Genomic DNA, 20,837 nt, shown 5'->3' with positions numbered 1-20,837 from the left:
AAAAGACATCACCAAGGCATACAGTCATGCTATCTAGTCAATATAAAGGAGATAATTCTATGAGCATTGAGACAAAAGCATCAGTTAACCTGTAAATAAAAACCTGTAAGACAAACAGAAGACTTCTCAGCAGAAGTTTTAGAAGCTAGAAGAGACTGGGAGCCTAGCTTTAGTCTCCTTAAACAGAAAAACTGACAGCCAGGAATTTTGTACCCAGTAAAACTGTTCCATGATTACAGGAGAAATAGTTTTTTTTTTTTTCAGACAAGCAAATGCTAAGTTAATTTGTCAATATTAGACCAGTCCTATAAGAAATGCTAAAAGGAGTTCTAAAACTTAAAGCAAAAGCAATATACACTAGAATATAAGCTCCTGCAAGCATAAAAATCATAGGCATAATAGAACAATAACACAATGAATAAAACAAAATCACTTGGTAAAAATTAACATGATGAGTAGAATAGTACCTCACATCTCAATATTAATGTTGAATGTAAATGGTCTAAATGCTCCACTTTAAAGATACAGATTGGCAGAATGGATTAAAAAATAAATAAAACAAACAACTATCTGCTGTCTTCAGGAGACACACCTAACACAAAGATTCTTATAGACTCAAGGTAAAGGGATGAAAATAATATTTCATGCAAATGGAAAATAAAAGCAAGCAGGAATATCTATGTTTAAGTTAGATATAACAGACTTTAAAGTAACAACTCTTAAAAAGGCAAAGAAGAGTCATTACATATTGATAAAAGAATCAATTCAACAAAAATATATAACAATCCTAAATATAAATATACTTAATATATATTTGGAGCTCCTAGATTCATAAAGCAATTACTGGTAGACCTAAAAAAGAGATAGACGGCAAAATAATAACAGCGGAGGACTTCAACACTTCACTAACACCACTAGACAGATCACTGAGGCGGAAAGTCAACAAAGAAACAGTGAACTTAAGTTGCACTCTCGAAACAAATGGATCTAACAAAAATGAACCTGGCTTCCCATTATTACACAGAGAATTCTATGAGACAGACCAAATGATAGTTCACAAAATAAGTCATAATAAATTTTTAAAAACTGAACAAATATCAAGTATATTCTGAGACTATAGTGGAATAAAACCAGAAATCAATTTCAAAAGTAACCGTCAAAACTGTACAAATAAGTGGAAATTAAACAACCAGAAGCTGGGCATGGTGGCTCACACCTGTAATCCTAGCACTTTGGGAAGCCTTGGCAGGTATATCAATTGAGGCCAAGTTTGAGACAAGCCTGGCCAATATGGCAAAACCCTGTCTCTACTAAAAATACAAAAATTAGCCAGGCATGGTGGTGCATGCTTGTAATCACAGCTGCTGGGAGGCTAAGGCAGGAGAATCACTTGAACCCCATGAGGCAGAGGTTGCAGTGAGCCGAGATCATACTATTGTATTCCAGCTTGGGCAACAGAGCAATACTCTGCCTCAAAAAAAAAAAAAAAAAAAAAAAAAAAAAAAAAAAAAAAAAAAAATCTTTTTTTGAGAAAAAACAAACTCAAAGGTAGAAAAAAGAAGAAAAATAAAGAAAAAGAAAGAAAGAGAAAAGAAAAGAAAAGAAATAACAAAGATCAGAGCATAACTAAATGAAATTGCAAACCCACAACACAAAAGACCAATGCAACAAAATGCTGGCTCTTTGAAAAGATTAACAAATTGGCAGGCCACTAGCGAGATTAACCAAAAAATGAAGACAGAAGATTCAAGAAAGATTGATTATAAATGAAAATGGGCAAATTACAACTTCCACCATTAAAATACAGAAGATCATTTGAAACCACTGCGAACACCTCTATGCAAACAATCTAGAAAATTTGGAGGAAATGAATAAATTCCTGGAAGCATAGAACTCCATAGCTTGAATCAGGAAGTAATAGAAATCATAGCAAACAGTGAGATGGAATCAATAATTAAAAAAAGAAAAACATGGGGCCATACAGATTCGCAGACAAATTCTACCAGACATTCAAATATAAATTGGTATCAATTATACTGGAACAATTTCAAAAGATTGAGAAAGAAGAAATTCTCCCTAACTCATTCTATGAAGCCAGTCTCATCCTGATACCAAATCTCAGAAATAACATAATAAAAACAAAAACTACAGACTAATATGCCAGATAAATAAAGGTGAAAAAGTCCCGAACAAGATACTAGGAAACTTAATCCATCAGCACAAGAAAAATAAATTAAAAAAAAAAAATTCACCATGATCACATGGGTTTTATCCCGAGAATGCAGGGGTGGTTCAACATATGCAAGTCAATAAATGTGATTCATTACATAAAAAGAATTCAAAGCAAAACATATATATATATAAAATCTCAATAGATGTAGAAATAGTGTTAGCTAAAATTCAACATGAGTATATGATAAAACTCTCAACAAACTAGGTATAGAAGGAAAACATCTCAAAATAATAAAAGCCATATATGACAAACATACAGCCAACATCCCACTAAATGGGAGAAAGTTAAAATCATCCCCACACATACTGGAACAAGACAGAGATGCCAACTTTCACCACTTACATTCAACACAATATTGAATGACCTATCCAGAGCAATCTTGCATGATAAGAAAATAAAGACCATTCAAATTGGAAAAGAGGAAGTCAAACTGATGACACAATAGATGCTGTGTGGATGTGATGAAAAGTGAACACTTATACACGGCTTGTGGGAATGTCAATTAGTACAAACTCTATGGAAAACAATATGGAGATTTGTCATAATAACCAAAAAGTAGGTAAGTGATCATGGTACCTTATTTTAACATCATATCAAGAAAAGAGGCAATAAAGAGGGTAGAAAAGACAGTCGTGGCTTGCATACACCACCACTCTTCCATCCCTTATTAGTGCCATATGGCATGGAGAAAGAAAATATGTGCCTATGGATGGGAGAGCTTATTGCTATCAACTTCCTCTTAGTACTACTTTTGTTGTATCCTATAGGTTTTTGTACATTGTGCTTCTATATTCATTTATTTCAGAAAAATTTTAATATCGTTATTAATTTCTTCATTGACCCAGTTGTCATTCAGGAGCATATTGTCAATAATTCTATGTATTTTATACTTTTGAAAGTTCCAGCTGCTATTCATTTCTTAGTTTATTTAATTGTGGGCAGAGAAGATACTTGATATAATTTCAATTTTTAAACAATTTTGACATATGTTTTATGTAATAACATATGGTCTATCCTTGAGAGTGATTTATTTGCTGAGGAGAAAAATGCGTATTCTGCAGCCAATGGATGAAATGTTCTTTAAGTATCTATTAGTTTTAGTTGGTCTAGAGTGTAGATGAAGTCTGTTTCTTTGTCGATTTTTTTTCTGGATAATCTGTCCAATGTTGAAAACAGTGGTTGAAACCTCCAAGTCTTATTCTCTTAGGGTATCACTCTCTCTCTCTTTAGCTCTGATAATATTTGCTTTATGTATTTGCTTGTTGCACTGTTGGGTGCATTTATATTTACCATATTACATCCTCTTGCTAAATTGATTCCTTTATCATTATATAATGACCTTCCTTGTATCTTTTTACAGTTTTTGTCTGGACATGTATTTTGTATAAGTATAGCTACTCCTGCTTGCTTTTGGTTTATTTTCGCATGTAATATCTTTGTCATTCTTTTATTTTAAGTCTATGTGGATCTTTATATGTCATGTATGGTTCTTGTAGGCAACATATTACTGTGTCTTGTTTTTTCATCCATTCAGCCAGTCTGTGTCTCTTTGTTGCAGAGTTGAGTTCATTTACAGTCTATATTATTATTGATAAGTAAGGACTTACTCCTGCCATTTTGTTATTTGTTTACTCCTTGTTTTGTGGCATTCCTTCCTTCTTGTTTTTCTTTTTAAAAACTGATTTTCTCTACCAACATGTTTTAATATTTTGCTTTATATATTTTGTGTACATGTTATATGTTTTTGGTTTGAGATTACCATGAGGCTTACAAATACTATATTATAATCCATTATTTTAAACAGCTGTCCACTCTGCAGAAACAAACAAGCAAAGAGGAAGCGAATAAATACTCTAAACTTTAACATCATCTCCTCTGCTTTTTAACATTTTATTGTTTCTATTTATCTTATTGTACTATGATTTTAAAAGTTTCTGTAGTTATTAATATTATTATTATTGAAATAAGGTCTCACCTCCATTGCACAGGTTAGAGCACAGTGATGCCATCAAGGTTCACTGTAGCCTCAACTTCCTAGGCTCACATGGTCCTACCACCTCAGCATCCTGAGTAGCTGACACTACAGGCATGTGCCACTATGCCAGGCCAATTTTTGTAGTTTTAGTAGACACGGGGTTTCACCATATTGCACAGGCTGGTCTTGAACTCCTGGGCTCAACCTCCCAAAGTGCTAGATTACAAGTATGAACCATAATACCCAGCCAGTTATTATTTTTCATAGTTTTGTTTTTTGTCTTCCTATACAAAGTACAAGATTACAATAATCACACTTTGGGAACATAATTGGATAAAAATGAAAACCACTACTGAAAATGTCAACACCATACAATTACATGGAAGCTAAACATCCTCCTCATTGAATGACTTTTATTCAAACAATAATTTTTTAAAAAATAATAAAAATATTTTAAACTAATAAAAAAGAATCACAACATACCAGAATATTTGAGACACAGTTAAAACAGTGTTAAGAGTAAAGTTTGTAGTGCTGATTGCCTACATCAAAGAAGTTAAAAAGATTTCAAACTAACAATCTATTGTTGCACCTAGAGTAACAAGATAAGCAAGAGCAAATAAAATCCCAAGCTAGCAGAAGAAAAGGAAAAATAAAAATCTGAGCTGAGCTGGACAAAACTGAGACATGAAAATTCACATCAGAAGAAAATCAATGAAACTAAAAGTTGGTTCTTCAACAGATTAAACAAGATTGATAGACTGCTAGCTAGATTAATAAAGAAAAAAATATAGAACATCCAAATAAACATAATCAGAAATGACAAAGTTGACATTACAATTGACCCCACAGAAATACAGAAAATCCTCAGGGACTACTGTGAAAACCTCTATGTACACAAACTAGAAAGCATAGAAAAAATGAATAAATTTATGGAAACACAAAGTCTCCCAGTATTCAACCAGGAAAAACTTAAATTCCTGAATAGACAAATAACAAGTTCCAAAATTGAATCAGTTATAGAATGCATCCAACCAAAACAAGCCCTGGACCAAATGGATTCACAGCCAAATTTTAGCAGATATGTAAAGTGTAGGTGCCAATTCTTCTAAAACTATTACAAAAAATGGAAGAGAAGGGACTCCTCCCTAACTCATTATATGATACCAAAGTTCTTCAGCAGATGTACCCATGCATGCACACGGGTGCACACACGCATGCGCACACACACGCTTCAGAACAATATCCCTAATGAACATAGATGCAAAAATCCTCAATGAAATACAAGCAAACCAAATCCAGCAGTACATCAAACAGCTATTTCACCATAATCAAGTAGGCTTTTTTGCTGGGATGCAAGGTTGCTTACATGTACATAAACCAATAAGTGTGATTCACTACAAAAACAGAATTAACAACAAAACCCACATGATCATCTCAATAGATGCAAAAAAAGCCTTTGACAAAATTCAACATCCATTAATGTTTAGCTACTGTGGAAAGCAGTATGGAGATGTCTCACAGAACTTAAAACAGAAATATCATTTGGTTCAGCAGTCCCACTATTGGGTGTATAGGGAAAGAAAAATAAATCACTCTACCAAAAAGATATATGCAGTTATATGTTCATCACAGTACTATTCATAAGACTAAAAACATGTAATCAACCAAGATACCCATCAACAGTGGAATGGATATAGAAAATGTGGTATATATACACCATCAAATACTACACAGCCATATAAAAGAATAAAATTATGCCATTTACAGCAACATGGATGAAGCTGGAAACCATTATTCTAAGCGAACTAATACAGGAACAGACATCAATATTGCATTTTCTCACTTGTAAGTGGGAGCTAAATATTGAATACACATGAACAGGGAAAAGGAAACAATAGCCTCTGGGAACTTCTTGAGGGGAAACGTGGGGAGGGGAGCATGGTTTGGAAGGCTACCTATTGGTATTTGCTCATGACCTTGGCAGTAAAATCATTGATATGCCGAGCCTCAATGACACACAATTTACCCATGGAACAACACTTTTCATGTACCCTCTGAACCTAAAGTACATACTTTAAACAACTAGACCTCCCTCTCTCTCAAAATACACAAAAATCAAATAAAAATGGATTGAAGACTTAAATCTAGTACCTCAAATTATGAAACAACTAAAAGAAAACAGTGGGGACACTTTCCAGGACATTGTAAAGGGCAAAATTTTTGGAGTAATACTTCCAAAGAACATGCAACCAAAGCAAAAACAGACAAATTGAATTACATTAAGTTAAGAAGTTTCTGTACAGCAAAGAAAACAATCAACAAAGTGAAAAAACAACAGACAGAATGGGAGAAAATATTTTCAAACGGCCCATATGACAAGGAATTTATAACCAGAATATATACGGAGTTCACACAACTCTATAGAAAAGAATCTAATAATCCCATTAAAAAAGGGCAAAAGATCTGAATAGACATTTCTCAAAACATGACATAGAAATGTCACACAGGTATATGAAAAGGTGCTCAAAATCTCTGATTATCAGAGAAGTGCATATCAAAACGACAATAATTCTCCATGATGTGATTATGTCACATTGCACTCCTGTATCAAAACATCTCATGTATTCCATAACCGTATACACCTATCAAAAGATCTGAATATACAAAACTTAAAAACAAATTAAAAATCTGTAATTAGATATCATTTCATCCTAGTTAAAATACCTTTTATCTAAAAGTCAGATGATAAGGAGGGATGGCAAAGATGTGGAGAAAGGGGAATTCTTGTAAATTGTTGATGGGAATGTAACTTAGTACAGCCACTATGGATTAGAGTATGGAGGTTCCTTAAACAACTGAAAATAGAACTACCATATGATACAGCAATAGCACTGATAGGTATTTATCTCAAAGAAAGGAAATTAGTATATTCAAGAGATATCTGCACTCCTATGTTTATTTCAGCACTATTAACAGCATCCAATATTTGGAAGCAACCTAATTATCCATCAGCAGATGAATTAATAAAGAAAATGTGATGCATATACACAATGAAGTACTATACAGCCATGAAAACAAATGAGATTCTCTCATTTGGAACAATATGGATGGAACAAGAGTACACTATACTGAGTGAAGTAAACCAGGCACAGAAAGACAGACTCTGCATGTTCTCACTTATTTGTGGGAGCTGAAAATTAATACAAATGAATTCATGAAGATAAAGAGAAGATTCATGGTTACCACTGGCTAGGAAAGGTAGTTGATATGGTTTGGCTCTGTGTTCCCACCCAAATATCATCTTGAATTGTAATACCATGATCCTCCTATGTTGTGACAGGGACCCGGTGGGAAGTAATTGAATCATGTGGATGGTCACCCCTTTGCTGTTCTCATGATAGTGAGTGAGTTCTCATGGGATCTGATGCTTTCAAAAAGGGCTTTCTCCTCTTTGCTCAACACTTCTCCTTCTTGCCATCATGTGAACAAGGATGTGTTTGCTTCTCCTTTCGCAATAATTGTAAGTTTCCTGAGGCTTCCCCAGGCCTGCAAAACTGTGAGTTAATTAAGCCTCTTTCTTTGATAAATTACCCAGTCTCAGGCAGTTCTTTCTAGCAGCGTGATAACAGACTAATACAGTAAATTTGTACCACAGAGAGGGGAATGCTGCTGTAAAGATACCCAAAAATGTGGAAGCAACTTGGGACTGAGTAACAGGCAGAGGTTGGAACAGTTCAGAGGGCTCAGAAGAAGAAAAGAAAATGTGGGAAAGTCTGGGACTTCCTAGAGACTTGGAGGGCCCAGAAGCCAGGAAGATGTGGGAAAGATTGAAACTTCCTAGAGACTTGTTGAATGGCTTTGACCAAAATACTCATAGTGATATGGACAATGAAGTCCAGGCTAAGGTGGCTGCAGATAGCGATGAGGAACTGGAGCAAAGGTGACTCTTGTTATGCATTAGCAAAGAGACTGGTGGCATTTCCCCATGCCCTAGAGATCTGTGGAACTTTGAACTTGAGAGAGATGATTTAGGGTATCTGGCAGAAGAAATTTCTAAGGTGCAAAGCATTCAAGAGGAAGCAGAGTGTAAAAGTTTGGAATATTTGCAGCTTCACAATGTGATAGAAAAAGAAAACTCATTTTCTGGGGAGAAATTCATACTGGCAGCAAAAATTTCCATAAGTAACAAGGAGCCCAATGTTAATCAACAAGAGAGTGTGGAAAATGTCGCCAGGACATGTCAGAAGACTTCCATGGCAGCCCCTCCCATCACAGGCCTGGAAGCAAAAATTGTTTCCTCAGCTGGATGAAGGGACCACTGCTCTGTGCAGCCTTGTGACATGGTGCTGTACATCCCAGCTGCTTCAGCTCCAGCTGTGGCTAAAAGGGGCCAAGGTACAGCTCAGGCTGTTGCTTCAGAGTGTGCAAGACCCAAGGCTTGGCAGCTTCCACATAGTATTGGGCCTGCAGGTACACAGAAGTCAAGAATTGAGGTTTGGGAGCCTCTGCCTAGGTCAGAGGATGTATGGGAACACTTGGATGTCCAGGCAGAAGTCTGCTGCAGGTGTGGATCCCTCATGGAGAACCTCTGCTCTGACAATGCAGAATGAAAATGTGGGGTCAGAGCCCCCACAGAAAGTCCCCACTGGAGCACTACATAATAGAGCTGTGAGAAAATGGCTACCATCCTCCAGAACCCAGAATGGTAGATCCAATGACAGCTTGTACTGTGCACCTGGAAAAGTCACAGATACTCAATGATATCCCATGAAAGCAGCTGGAAGGGAGACTGTACCTTGCAAAGGAATAGAGGCAGAGCTACCCAAGGCCATGGGAACCCACCTCTTGCATCAGCGTGACCTGGATGTGAGAAACAGGGTCAAAAGAGATAATTTTGGAACTTCAAGTTTTAATGATTGCCCTATCGGATTTTGGACTTGCATGGGGCCTGTAGTCCCTATGTTTTGGTCAATTTCTCCCATTTGGAACAGGTCTACTTACCCAATGCCTGCACCTATATTACACCTAGGATGTAACTAACTTGCTTTTGATCTTACAGGCTCATAGGCAGAAAGGACTTGCCTTGTCTCAAATGAGAGTTTTGGACTTAGACTTTTGGGTTAATGCTGGAATGAACTAAGACTTTGGGGGACTGTTGGAAAGGCATGATTGTGTTTTGAAATGTGAGGACACGACATTTGGGAGGGGTCAGGGCAGAATGATATAGTTTGGTTCTGTGTCCCCACCCAAATCTCATCTTAAACTGTAATCCCATGACCCCCACGTGTCATGGTAGGAACCCAGTGGGAAGTAATTGAATGATGAGAGCAGTTGCCCTTATGCTGTTCTCATGATAGTGAGTGAGTTCTCAGGACATTTGATGGTTTTATAAGGGGCTTTCCCCACTTTACTCAGCACTTCTCCTTCCTGCTACCATGTGAAGAAGGATGTGTTTGCTTCCACTTCTGCCACAATTGTAAGTTCCCTGAGGTCTCCACAGGCCTGTGGAACTGAGTAAATTAAATCTCTTTTCTTTATAAATTACTCAGTCTCAGACAGTTCTTTACAGCAGCTTGAGAAAGGACTAGTACAGTAGTGGAATGTGGGAAGTCAGGATACTAAATGGATACAAAAATATAGTTAGATACAATGAATAAGACTTAGTATTTGATAGCACAATAGGGTGACTACAGTCAGCAATAATTTGTTTTACATTTTAGAATAACCAACAGAGTACAACTAGAATGTTTGTAACACAAAAGAATGATGAATTGTTGAGGTGACGGATACCTCATTTACCCTGATGTGATTATTACACATTGCATGCCTGTATCAAAATATCTCATGTGCCCCATAATTAAGTACATTTATGATGTACCCATAATTTTTTTTAATTTTTAAAATTAGAAATGTAATGTTGTAATAATTAAATGTTATATATGGACTGTGATGTAGATGTTGCACCTTACCACTTACCTTATGAGTTAATTTACAATAGAAAAAATAACTACATCCATGTGATATCTATATATTATGTGATAGATTATTGTAGGTTCTTTCTATGATATTGAAAATCGTAACCCCATTCCATGTCTATTATTCTTGTCTCACAATTATCTTCTTCAAATATCCGCTGCTGTCTGCTTCTTTACCTGAGAGGTTTCTCCCGCAGATGAACTTATTCAGCATAAAGGAATAGCAACACCAAGGCAGGGAGATTTAATTATCACAGAGTAATCTTCAAAGGCAAAGACTGGAAAGATTTTTTTAGATAAATACATATCATTATGCTGCTTTTTGCTAATGTATCTGTATCTTACTACTGTCTATAATACAATGAATAAATTATATTAATAAATAGGCCTGTTTGATTACTCCAATATGTAATTCCATGCATAAAACTTCAATCAAAGGAAATAAAACATTCTAATTAAGGAAGTAATGAATTCTTTATTTATGTTTCCTCAATTTCTTAAATATCACATTGGAAGGTTACTTTGAGAATACTGATAGGATTACTATCCTCCAAAAATAGCATTTTAAAAATATAAGACTTCAATTTTCTACACCAGAGTGCAAAGAGCTTAGAAATTTTCACTCAACCCTATCTACAAGTAAACAGCTAAGCAAACTAAAAAATCAACAACTTTTCTTAGAACAATGGGTACAGAGAAATACACAACTCCAGACCCTTTCAATAATTCTGTCTTACCTAAGTAGGGGTGAGGAAAGCTGAGAAGCTCTTCTGAAGTTCACAGTACAGAGGCTCAGGCTCAGCCAGAGCAATCAGGCAACAGAAAGAAATAAAAGTCAACCAAATTGGAAAAGAGGAAGTCAAAATTTCTCAGTTTTATATTCCATAATCTTATACCTACAAAACTCTAAAGGTTCCCCAAAGAGACTCCTAGGTTAAATAAATGACTTCAACAATGTTTCAAGATATAAAATTAATGCACAAATTTAGTAGCACTTCTATACATCAGTAATATCCAAACTGAGAACCAAATTAATTACTCAATTCCATTTACTGTAGCCATACACAGAAAATCAAATACTCATTAATGTATTTTCCTGAAGACATGAAAGATTTCTACAAGGAGAGCTTGTAGAACACTGATGAAAGAAATTGTAGATGTAATAAACAAATGGAAAAACAGCCTAAGCTCATGGATTAGAAAAATCAATTTCATTAAAATGACTATACTTCCCAAAACAATCTATAGATTCAATGCAATTTCCATCAAATTACAAATAATATTTTCAACAGAATTAAAAAATATTTGAAACCAAAAAAAGAGCCCAAATAGCTAAAGCAATTTTAATCAAAAAGAACAAAGCTGGAGCCATCAAATTACCTGAGTTCAAATTACACTGTAAGGCTAGAGTAGCCAAAACATCATGATACAGACACAAAAATAGACACATAGATCCATTGAACAGAATAGAAAACCCAAAAGTAAATACACATACTTGCAACCAACTGATCTTCAACAAAGTCAATGAAAATAACCAATGGATGAAAGAACACCCTATTCAACAAATGGTGCTGATAAAACTGAACAACCTTATGTAGAATAATAAAACTGGACCCCTATCTCTAATGATATACAAAAATCAATTCAAGATGGATTAAAGACTTAAATGTAATACTCAATACTATAAAATCCTGGAACAAGCCTAGGAAAAACTCTTTAGGACATTGGCTTAGGGAAAGAATTTGTGACATTGGTGACTAAGACTTCACAGGCAAGTGCAAATAAAATCTAAAATAGACAAACGGGACTTAATTTAAGCAAAGAGCTTCTGCAGAGCAAAATAAATAATCAACACATTAAACAGACAAGCTACAGAATGGGAGAAAATATTTGCAAATTATGCATTCAACAAAGGACTAATATCCAGAACCTACAAGGAACTCAAACAACTAAACAAGAGAAAAAACAAACAACCAAAAAAAATAAATAAATAAAAGTGGGCAAAAGACATAAACAGACATTTCTTAAAAGAAGACATACAGGTGGCCAACAAACATATGAAAAAATGCTTAACAAAATTAATCATCACACAAATGTGCATAAAATCCCCAGTGAAGTACCATTTCACAGCAGTCAAAATGGATAACATTAAAAAGTCAAAAAAAGAAAAAAACCAAAACAGATTTTGATGTGGATGCAGGAAAAAAAGGAACACTTACACACTGTTGTTGGAATTGTATATTAGTACAACCTCTATGGAAAACAGTATGAAGATTTCCCAAAAAGTTAAAAATAGAACTACCATCTCACTAATAGGTATCTACCTGAAGGAGTAGCAATCATTATATTAAATAGACACCTTAATTTATATATTTATCACAGCTGTATTCACAATAGCAAAATTATGGACTCAAGTGTCCATCAATAGATGATTGTGTAAATGTTGTACATATACACCATGAAACACCAGGTAGCCATGAGAATAATAAAATCATATCTTTGACAGCAACATGGATGCAACTAGAGTTCATTATCCTAGATAAAATAACTCAGAAACAGAACAACAAATACTGCATATTCTCACTTATAAGTGAGAGCTAAATAGTAATTACATGGGCACATATAGAAGAATAGAATAGACACTGGGGACTATTGGGAGGGAGATTGATGGGGGTGAGGGTTGATAAATTATCTGTTAGGTGCAATGTTCACTATTTGGGTGATGGGTACACTAGAAACCCGAACCTCACAATGATGGAATATATCCATGTAACAAATGCACATAATTACTTCCTGAATCTAACATAATAAAAATAATAATGTTGGTTTCTTTTTGTCTGTTTTAATCCTCTCATAGTGACACTGAATGCCTAATTAAGTGTAGATTTGTATGTACAGTCTTTATTCTTAATTAGTACACTTGATCCTCATAATTCTCAGATTCCATATTTACAACTTCACCTGCTCACTGCAATTTATTAGTAATTTCAAAATCAATACTTGCAGGACTTTCATGATCAGTCACAGATATGCACAGGGTGACAAAAAATTTGAGTCACTCTATGAGCACATTCTTAGCTGAGGCAGAATAAAGGGACACCCTGCCTGCTTGTTTCAAAAATAAAAATAATATAATAAAATACATTAAAAATTTTAAAAGACACATATGGACTAAAAGTGAATGGATATAGAGGTATACTATGCTAATACTAATGAAAAGAGAGTGGAAGTACGTTTATTAATTTCAGACAGAAAAGTCTTCAGAATAAGAAAGGTTTCTAGGAATAATGAGATGCAGTACATAATAATAAAAAATTCAGTAGACTTCAAGAAGACATAAATATCCTTAATGTGTATGTATCCAGCAACACAGTGTCAAAATGGATCAGAAAAGAACTTATAGAAGCACAAGGGTAAATAAATAAATATCATATCACACTTGGTGAATTGAACACCTTCTTACCAGAAATAGATTCAACAGATCAATAAGGACATAGTTGAACACAACAGTATCACTAATCAACTGAATATAACCAACATCTATAGACTACTTTATCCAACAAGAGCAGAATATACATTCTTCTCTAGCTCTAGTTCAAGTAGAAGGGGAACATTCAACAAGCTAGACTGTATTCTGGACCATAAATCATCTTTTAACAAATTTTATAAAACAGAAATCATATAATGTCTGCTCTTAGATCACAATGACATTAAACTAGAAATCAATAACAGAAAGGTAACTGAAAAATCCCCCATATACTTGAAGATTAGTTAATGCTTCTAATTAACACATAGGTTAAAGAAGAATTGTCAAGTAAAATTAATATGTATTTTGGAATGTATGAAAATTTTAAAAACTTACCAACATTTGTGGAATGCAATGAATGCATGCAGTACTTAGGAGTAAATTGTATACATATATTAGAAAAGAAGAAAGATCTAAAATCAATCGCCTATGTTTTCAACTTACAAATCCACAAGAGTAATCTGAGTACAAAGTAAGAAGAAAAAGACATATACAAATTTAGGGCAGAAATCGATGAAATTTAAAATGGGAAATCAATAGAAAAAATCAATAAAACCCAAAGCTAATTATTTGAAAGCCTAATAAAATTGATAAGCCTACAGTAGGCCAACTAAGAAATATAGAGAGAAGACACAAATTACTATTATCAGAAATGAAATAGGGGATATCACTACAGATCTCATGGACAGATAATAAAAGAGAATTATGAACAACAGTTCATCTACGCATTTAGTTACCTAGATGAAGGAATAAATTCCTTGAAAGGCATGATGTGCCAATATTTACACAAGAAGAAATACACAACATAAATGAGCCTATATCTACTAAATAAATTGAATTAAAAATTAATAAATATCAAAAACAGGAAGAAGCAGACCCAGATAAATTACATGTTGAATTGTACTAAACAATTTGGGAAGAAATACCAATTTTATACAATCTCTTTCAAAACATGGAAACAGAGGTAATTCTTACTCATTCTATGAAGCGAACATTACCTTAATACCTAAGCCAGACAAAACATTACAAGGAAAGATAACTACAGACCAATAACTGTCATATACGTAGATGCAAAAAATCCTCAACAGAAAATTAGTGAATCAAATGTAACAATATATAAAATGAATTATGCACCATGACCAAGTGGGATTTCTTCCAGGTATGCAAGACTGGGAACATTTGAAAAACAATTAATTTAATCAATCATATCAACAGAGTACAGAAAAAAAAATAACATGGTCATATTAACAGCTGCAGAAAAAGCATTTGGCAAAATGAAACACACATTTATAATAAAAACTCTCAGCAAACTAGGAATAAGGGTGAACTTCCTCATCTTGAGAAAGAACATGTATGAAAAGCCTACAGCAAAAATTATAATTAATGGTGAGAAACTCAAAAGTTTTCCTACTGAGATCAGAAGCAATAATGTCCCCTTTTACCATTGTTTTTCAACATCATAGTGAAAGTCCTAGCTCATGCAATCAAACCAGAAAAAGGAAATAGAGGTATATAGATTAGGAATAAAGAAATAAAATTGTCTTTGTTCACAAATAACATGATCATCTATGAGAAAGTCCCAAAGAAATCAACAAAAAATTCCTAGAAGTAATAAGTTATCGTAGTAAGGTTACAGGTTACAAGATTAATATTTAAGAAAATTCTATTGCTGTCTTATATACCAGCAATAAATAAGTGGAACTTGAAATTAAAAGTGCATTATCACTTAAGTTATGTCAAAAAACATACATAGATATAAATTTAATGAAATAGGTACAAGATTGATATGAAGAAAACTATAAAATCTTGACGAAAGATATCAAAAAAAAAGAATGGAGAGATACTCCATGTTTATCAATAGAAAGACTAAATATTTCAAAATGTCAGTTCTTACCAAATTGTCTATAGATCCCAAACAAAATCCCAGCAAGTTATTTGTGGATATCAACAAATTGATTCTAAAGTTTAAATGGAGAAGCAGAAGTTTTAGAATACCAACAAAATATTAAAAAGTGTTCAGTATTATACATCGTCTGTGAAAATTGCAAGTTAAAATGGCAATGAGGTAACACTACATCCTTCTTTAGAATGTTCAAAGTCCAAACTATTGACAACGCCAAATATTGGCAAAGATCAACAGAAACTCTCATTAATTGCTGATGGGAATGCAAAATTAAATAGCACTTTTAAAGACAGTTTTACAGTCTTTCACAAAATAAATCATATTCTCACCATATGATCCAGCATTCATGCCCTATGGTGTTTACCCAGAAGAGTTAAAAATGTATGTTCACACACACACACAAAAACTGCAGTCATGTTTACAGAACCATCACTTATAATTGCCAAAACTTGGAAGCATCCAAGATGTCCTTCAGGAGATGAATGGATAAATAAATTGTGATACATCCATAAAATGAAATATCATTCAGTGCTAAAAATCCATGAGTTAACAGGCCATGAAAAGATGTTGAAGAAGCTTAAATCTATATTACTAAGTAAAATAAACCAGTCTGAAAAGCTACCATTATTGTATGATTTCAACTATATGATATTCAGAAAAAGGCAAATCTATGGAGGAAGTAAAGAGAGCGTTTGTTGCCAGGAGTAAAGGAGATGGGAGGATTGAATAGGCAGAGCACAGAGAATTTTGGGGCGCAGTGAAAGTATTTTGTGTGATAACTACAGTGATGAATATATGTCATTATACATTTGACATGTCCAACGCCAAGGGCAAACCCTAATGTGAACTACTGACATTGGGTGATAATGGTGTGTCAATATATGTTTGTCAATTGTAACAAATGTACCACTCTGGTAAGAGATGTTGGTAGTTGGGTTAGTTGTTTATATTTGGGAACAGAGGGCACAGTATAAGGGAGGTCTCTGTACCTTCTGTTCAATTGTGTTGTGAAATTGAAGCTGCTCTAAAAAATGAAATGCATTAATTGAAAAAAATGGGACAATGGAAAGAAGATAATTCCACTATATATTTTTAAGTGCTTAGTGATCCTGAAAGAAAATATTTTATGTAGATACAAAAAAACGTTTTATGTATTATGGGAACTTTTAAGAGCACAAAATGGTTAAGAGTACAGATTCTAGAATGAAACTCCCTGCCGGTATAGTACTTACTAGCTGTATAACTTCAAACAAATTATTTACCCTTTTGAAGAAACATCAAAAGAAAAATCAACTTAAAGTTGTGCCATATTATTGGTAGAGCAAATTTGATTAAGCGAGATTGAGAAAACATACAGCTTTTTAAGTGTGAGTAAACAAGTTCCTTTCTCTACATAAGCAACTAATTTCAAGAGATCCATCTGGTTCCAGTGTTTCTCCTTGTCCCTTATCACTTTTTTTTTTTTTTGCTCCAATTTGGGGACTGTTTGCCTGAGCATGCAAAATGTGATTGGCATAGGACTCAACAAGAAATGATTATTTTTACAAATCATGAAATGGCATGCTTACTACCCAGAAGGCCAACAATACCAAGAAAAAGCTTCTTGTCCATATGTCAGGTTATGTGAAAATGGTTCATGTAATACTTGTGGTTATTTGGGACTCTTAGGTCCTGCTCTTTTGAATCATATATAAGTTGTATTTTAATTTGTTGTCAAAGGAGTCTCCGTATGGACAACTTTTCCTAACTTACTCGAAAAATAAAAATTCTAGTACTTAAACTTCTGTGTGGGAAACTCACAGAAACTTAGAAATGATAACGAAAATTGTTAATCTTCAACTTCGACTTGGAAAAAAGGAGCCACATGATAGAGGGACACAGGGGGATTGACAAGATAATGAGCAATTCAAGTTTACAAAGCGTGTAATTTGAGTAGAATTTTGAGGTGAACAACGTTAGAAAGGAAACAAGAATACATTTATTCCTTTTAGCAAAGCATTTACAGTGTATTTGAGAGCTAAGTGAACAAGTCAGTAAAGTTGCTAAATTACATATATTCCTATTCCAAAATGTTCAGTGTAGGCTACGTGCGTTCTGAAGAATTAAGGCAGGGACAGTCCAATTTTGACCTTAGGCTTAGATTTGAAATCAGGGAAAGCTTTACAGAAGGTTCACATTAAATCACTTTCTCTTTGATTCTCACTTGTTGGTACATAATTTCAAAATGACTCCAAGAAAATTAGTTTGCACTTTTCAAAAAAAAAATTAAAATATGATTTCCAAGAAAAAAACCTTATTTAAAATTACCGTGAGCTTCAAGTCACGCTATACTTCAATGATAGCTCAAAGTGCCTATCATTATTATTAAACTGCCAGTAATTTTGATGGTGAGAAAAATTTTGATGGTTACAAGCCAAGTCACTTGTAACCTCCTTAAATTTATCTACAATTGTCTTCCATTTTTCTCAAAATAAATGTGAAGTTCTTATTTGCTATTTGTTTCATTAATACCTGTGCAATGACACCATAAATTATTACCTCTTCTTCAATGGAGCTTTATTTAAAAAAACTGATAATAACATTCACGAGAAAGAAAGGTTATGCCAAATACCATATTGAGCAGTTAAAATGGATTTGTCAACTTTTCACCATCATTGTTCCTAGAGAACAAATGTAGTATGAGGACATTTAGATCCTGAGGGAAAAAAGACCAGAACTTTCTCTACAGGGAAAGTTAAAAAAAATAATTTTTACTATTTATTTTTAACTTTATTTCTAAATATTTGCATTCCATAACAATTTATGCTAAATTAATACTACTATTCATTTTTCTTTCTGTATTAAGATAAACTGAGACATGCACATGGCCATATGTATATGTTTGTGTGTAATGGTGATTATCTTTTTATCCAAGGGCATTCATTTGCAACAACAGCAAAACATGTTTACCTTAACAAAAGAAAGAAAACTGTTTAACTTTAAGAAATTAGTTGAATAATGACCTCAAACTATGGTAAGGTAATTTTGCTCCATAGGAGAAATAACACAAACGCAAAAAGTTCTAATGGGGTTGTTCTTTTGTGTGGGTCCTGTTCTCTTATTTCAAATAGAAGAGAACGATGAACAATGAACAAAAATGTATCTGAAGTCACAGATAACTAGAGGGTGAATTCGCGGAAGATCTAAATGTTACCTAACAACATTGACATCAACAAATGCTGAACCTTCAAAATTCTAGCAATTGATAATCTAACCAAATATATGCACTACCAAACCTCAAGTTTTTATATAAATATTACAGATTGCCTCAGTATTTCTAAGAATAACTGGTTTTTCATTAGGTAATTTCAAACTTGTTAGGTGTATATTTTAACTATTATTTCCAAGTTTTTAATGAGAAGATCTCTCACAGATCAATCACTACACTGAACAATTTGAGGAGAAGCCTAGAGCAAACATCCTTAGCTCCTCTCAGAGCTGTATACATTCTGCTCTGCTTTTGTATCCAGTTTATTTAAAACATATTTTTTAAGATTTGTCTCCTTAAATATCATCTAAACATACTCACACTTTTTAATTTAATATATTTCAAATATACATAAAATATAGAGAATAATTTTTAAATTACAGCAAACAATTTAAAAATATTATAGCTACTGACCCACCAGCAAGCTTTATCAACTCTGAATATTCTGCTATCATTTAATATGCATTTTTGGTATAGATGCATTACAAATTCTTAGAAAATATATATTACAAATACATTGAAACATGCTTTATAAACTTCCTTTGTATATTCCCCTGTCTCCCTCACCAGTGTAAACTACTATCTTCAATTGAATGTTTATTGTTCCTATATTTTTATATGCTTAACACTTATTTGTCAATTAAACTATACAGTTTGTTGCCTTTAAGCTTTACAGCTTTATAATAAATAGTATGACACTATATATCATTTATCTTTGCTGAGACTTATATTTTAAAGGTTTAACCATGTTTATATATGCAGCTCAAGATTGTCACATTAACTGCTTATTTGTTTTCCACAATACGAATATATCAGTATGTTCTCCTAGTGATAGGCATTTGTTATTTCAGATGGTTCACTATTATAAATACTACAAGCAAGTCTACAGGGTTATAACTAGAAGTATAACTGCTGGGTAGAAGAGTGGGGGCATTTTCAACTTTACCCGATATTGCAAGTGTGTTCACCTAAATAGTAGTATTAATAAATATGTCCAGTAGCCATGCAGAAAAATGCCAGTATTTTCATATCCTTGCCTGATTTGCTTTTTTCAGACTTTTTCCCAATACGCTGGATTCGAAATGGTATCTCACTATAGTTTAAATTGTATTTCCTTGATTATTGATGAAGTTGAGCATATTTCCATATTATTATTCACTAAATGGATTTTCTTTTCTGTGAAACACCTGTTTAAACTCTTGCCTGTATTTCTCGTGAAGTTTTGGTGTTTCATTACTGATTTGTGATAATACTTTATATATACTATATATTAATCCTTTATTGTTTATATGTGTTTAAAATTTCTTTTCTCAATCTATGTCTCATTTTAAAAAATTTTATAGTGATTTTTGTGAGAGATCTTTCAACGCAGTCAAATAATCTTTTTAAGATCATTTTCAACTTTTATTTTAGATATAGTGTGTATATGTGCAGGTTTGTTACATGAGAATATTCTGTGATGCTGAGGTTTGGAATATGGATCCTATCACACAGGTGGCAAGCATAGTTACCCAGTAAGTAGTTTTAAACCCATCCTTCCTCTCTTCCTCCCCGATCTAGTAGTCTCTAGTGTCTATTGTTTTCATATTTATGTACGAGTGTGCTCAATGTTTAGCTCCCACATATAAGTGAGAACATGTGATATTTGGTTTTCTATTCCTGCATTAATTAGCTTTGGATTACAGCCTCAAATTCCATCTGTGTTGCTGCAAAGGACACGATTCCATTCTTTCCTATAGCTGTGTAGTATTCCATTGTGTATATTTATCACATTTTCTTTATCCAATATACCACTGATTGGCACCTGGGTTGATTCCATGTGTTTGCTATTATGCATAGTGCAGGGATGAACATGAGTGCATATGTCTTTTTAGTAGAATAATTTATTTTCCTTTGGGCATATGTTCAGTAATGGGGTTGCTGGGATGACTAGTAGCTCTGCTTTAGGTTCTCTGAAAAATCTGCAGACTGCTTT

This window comes from Theropithecus gelada, chromosome X (assembly GCF_003255815.1).
Source record: "Theropithecus gelada isolate Dixy chromosome X, Tgel_1.0, whole genome shotgun sequence".
In the NCBI taxonomy this organism is placed as follows: Eukaryota; Metazoa; Chordata; class Mammalia; order Primates; family Cercopithecidae; genus Theropithecus; species Theropithecus gelada.
This window is presented reverse-complemented; position numbering follows the sequence as displayed.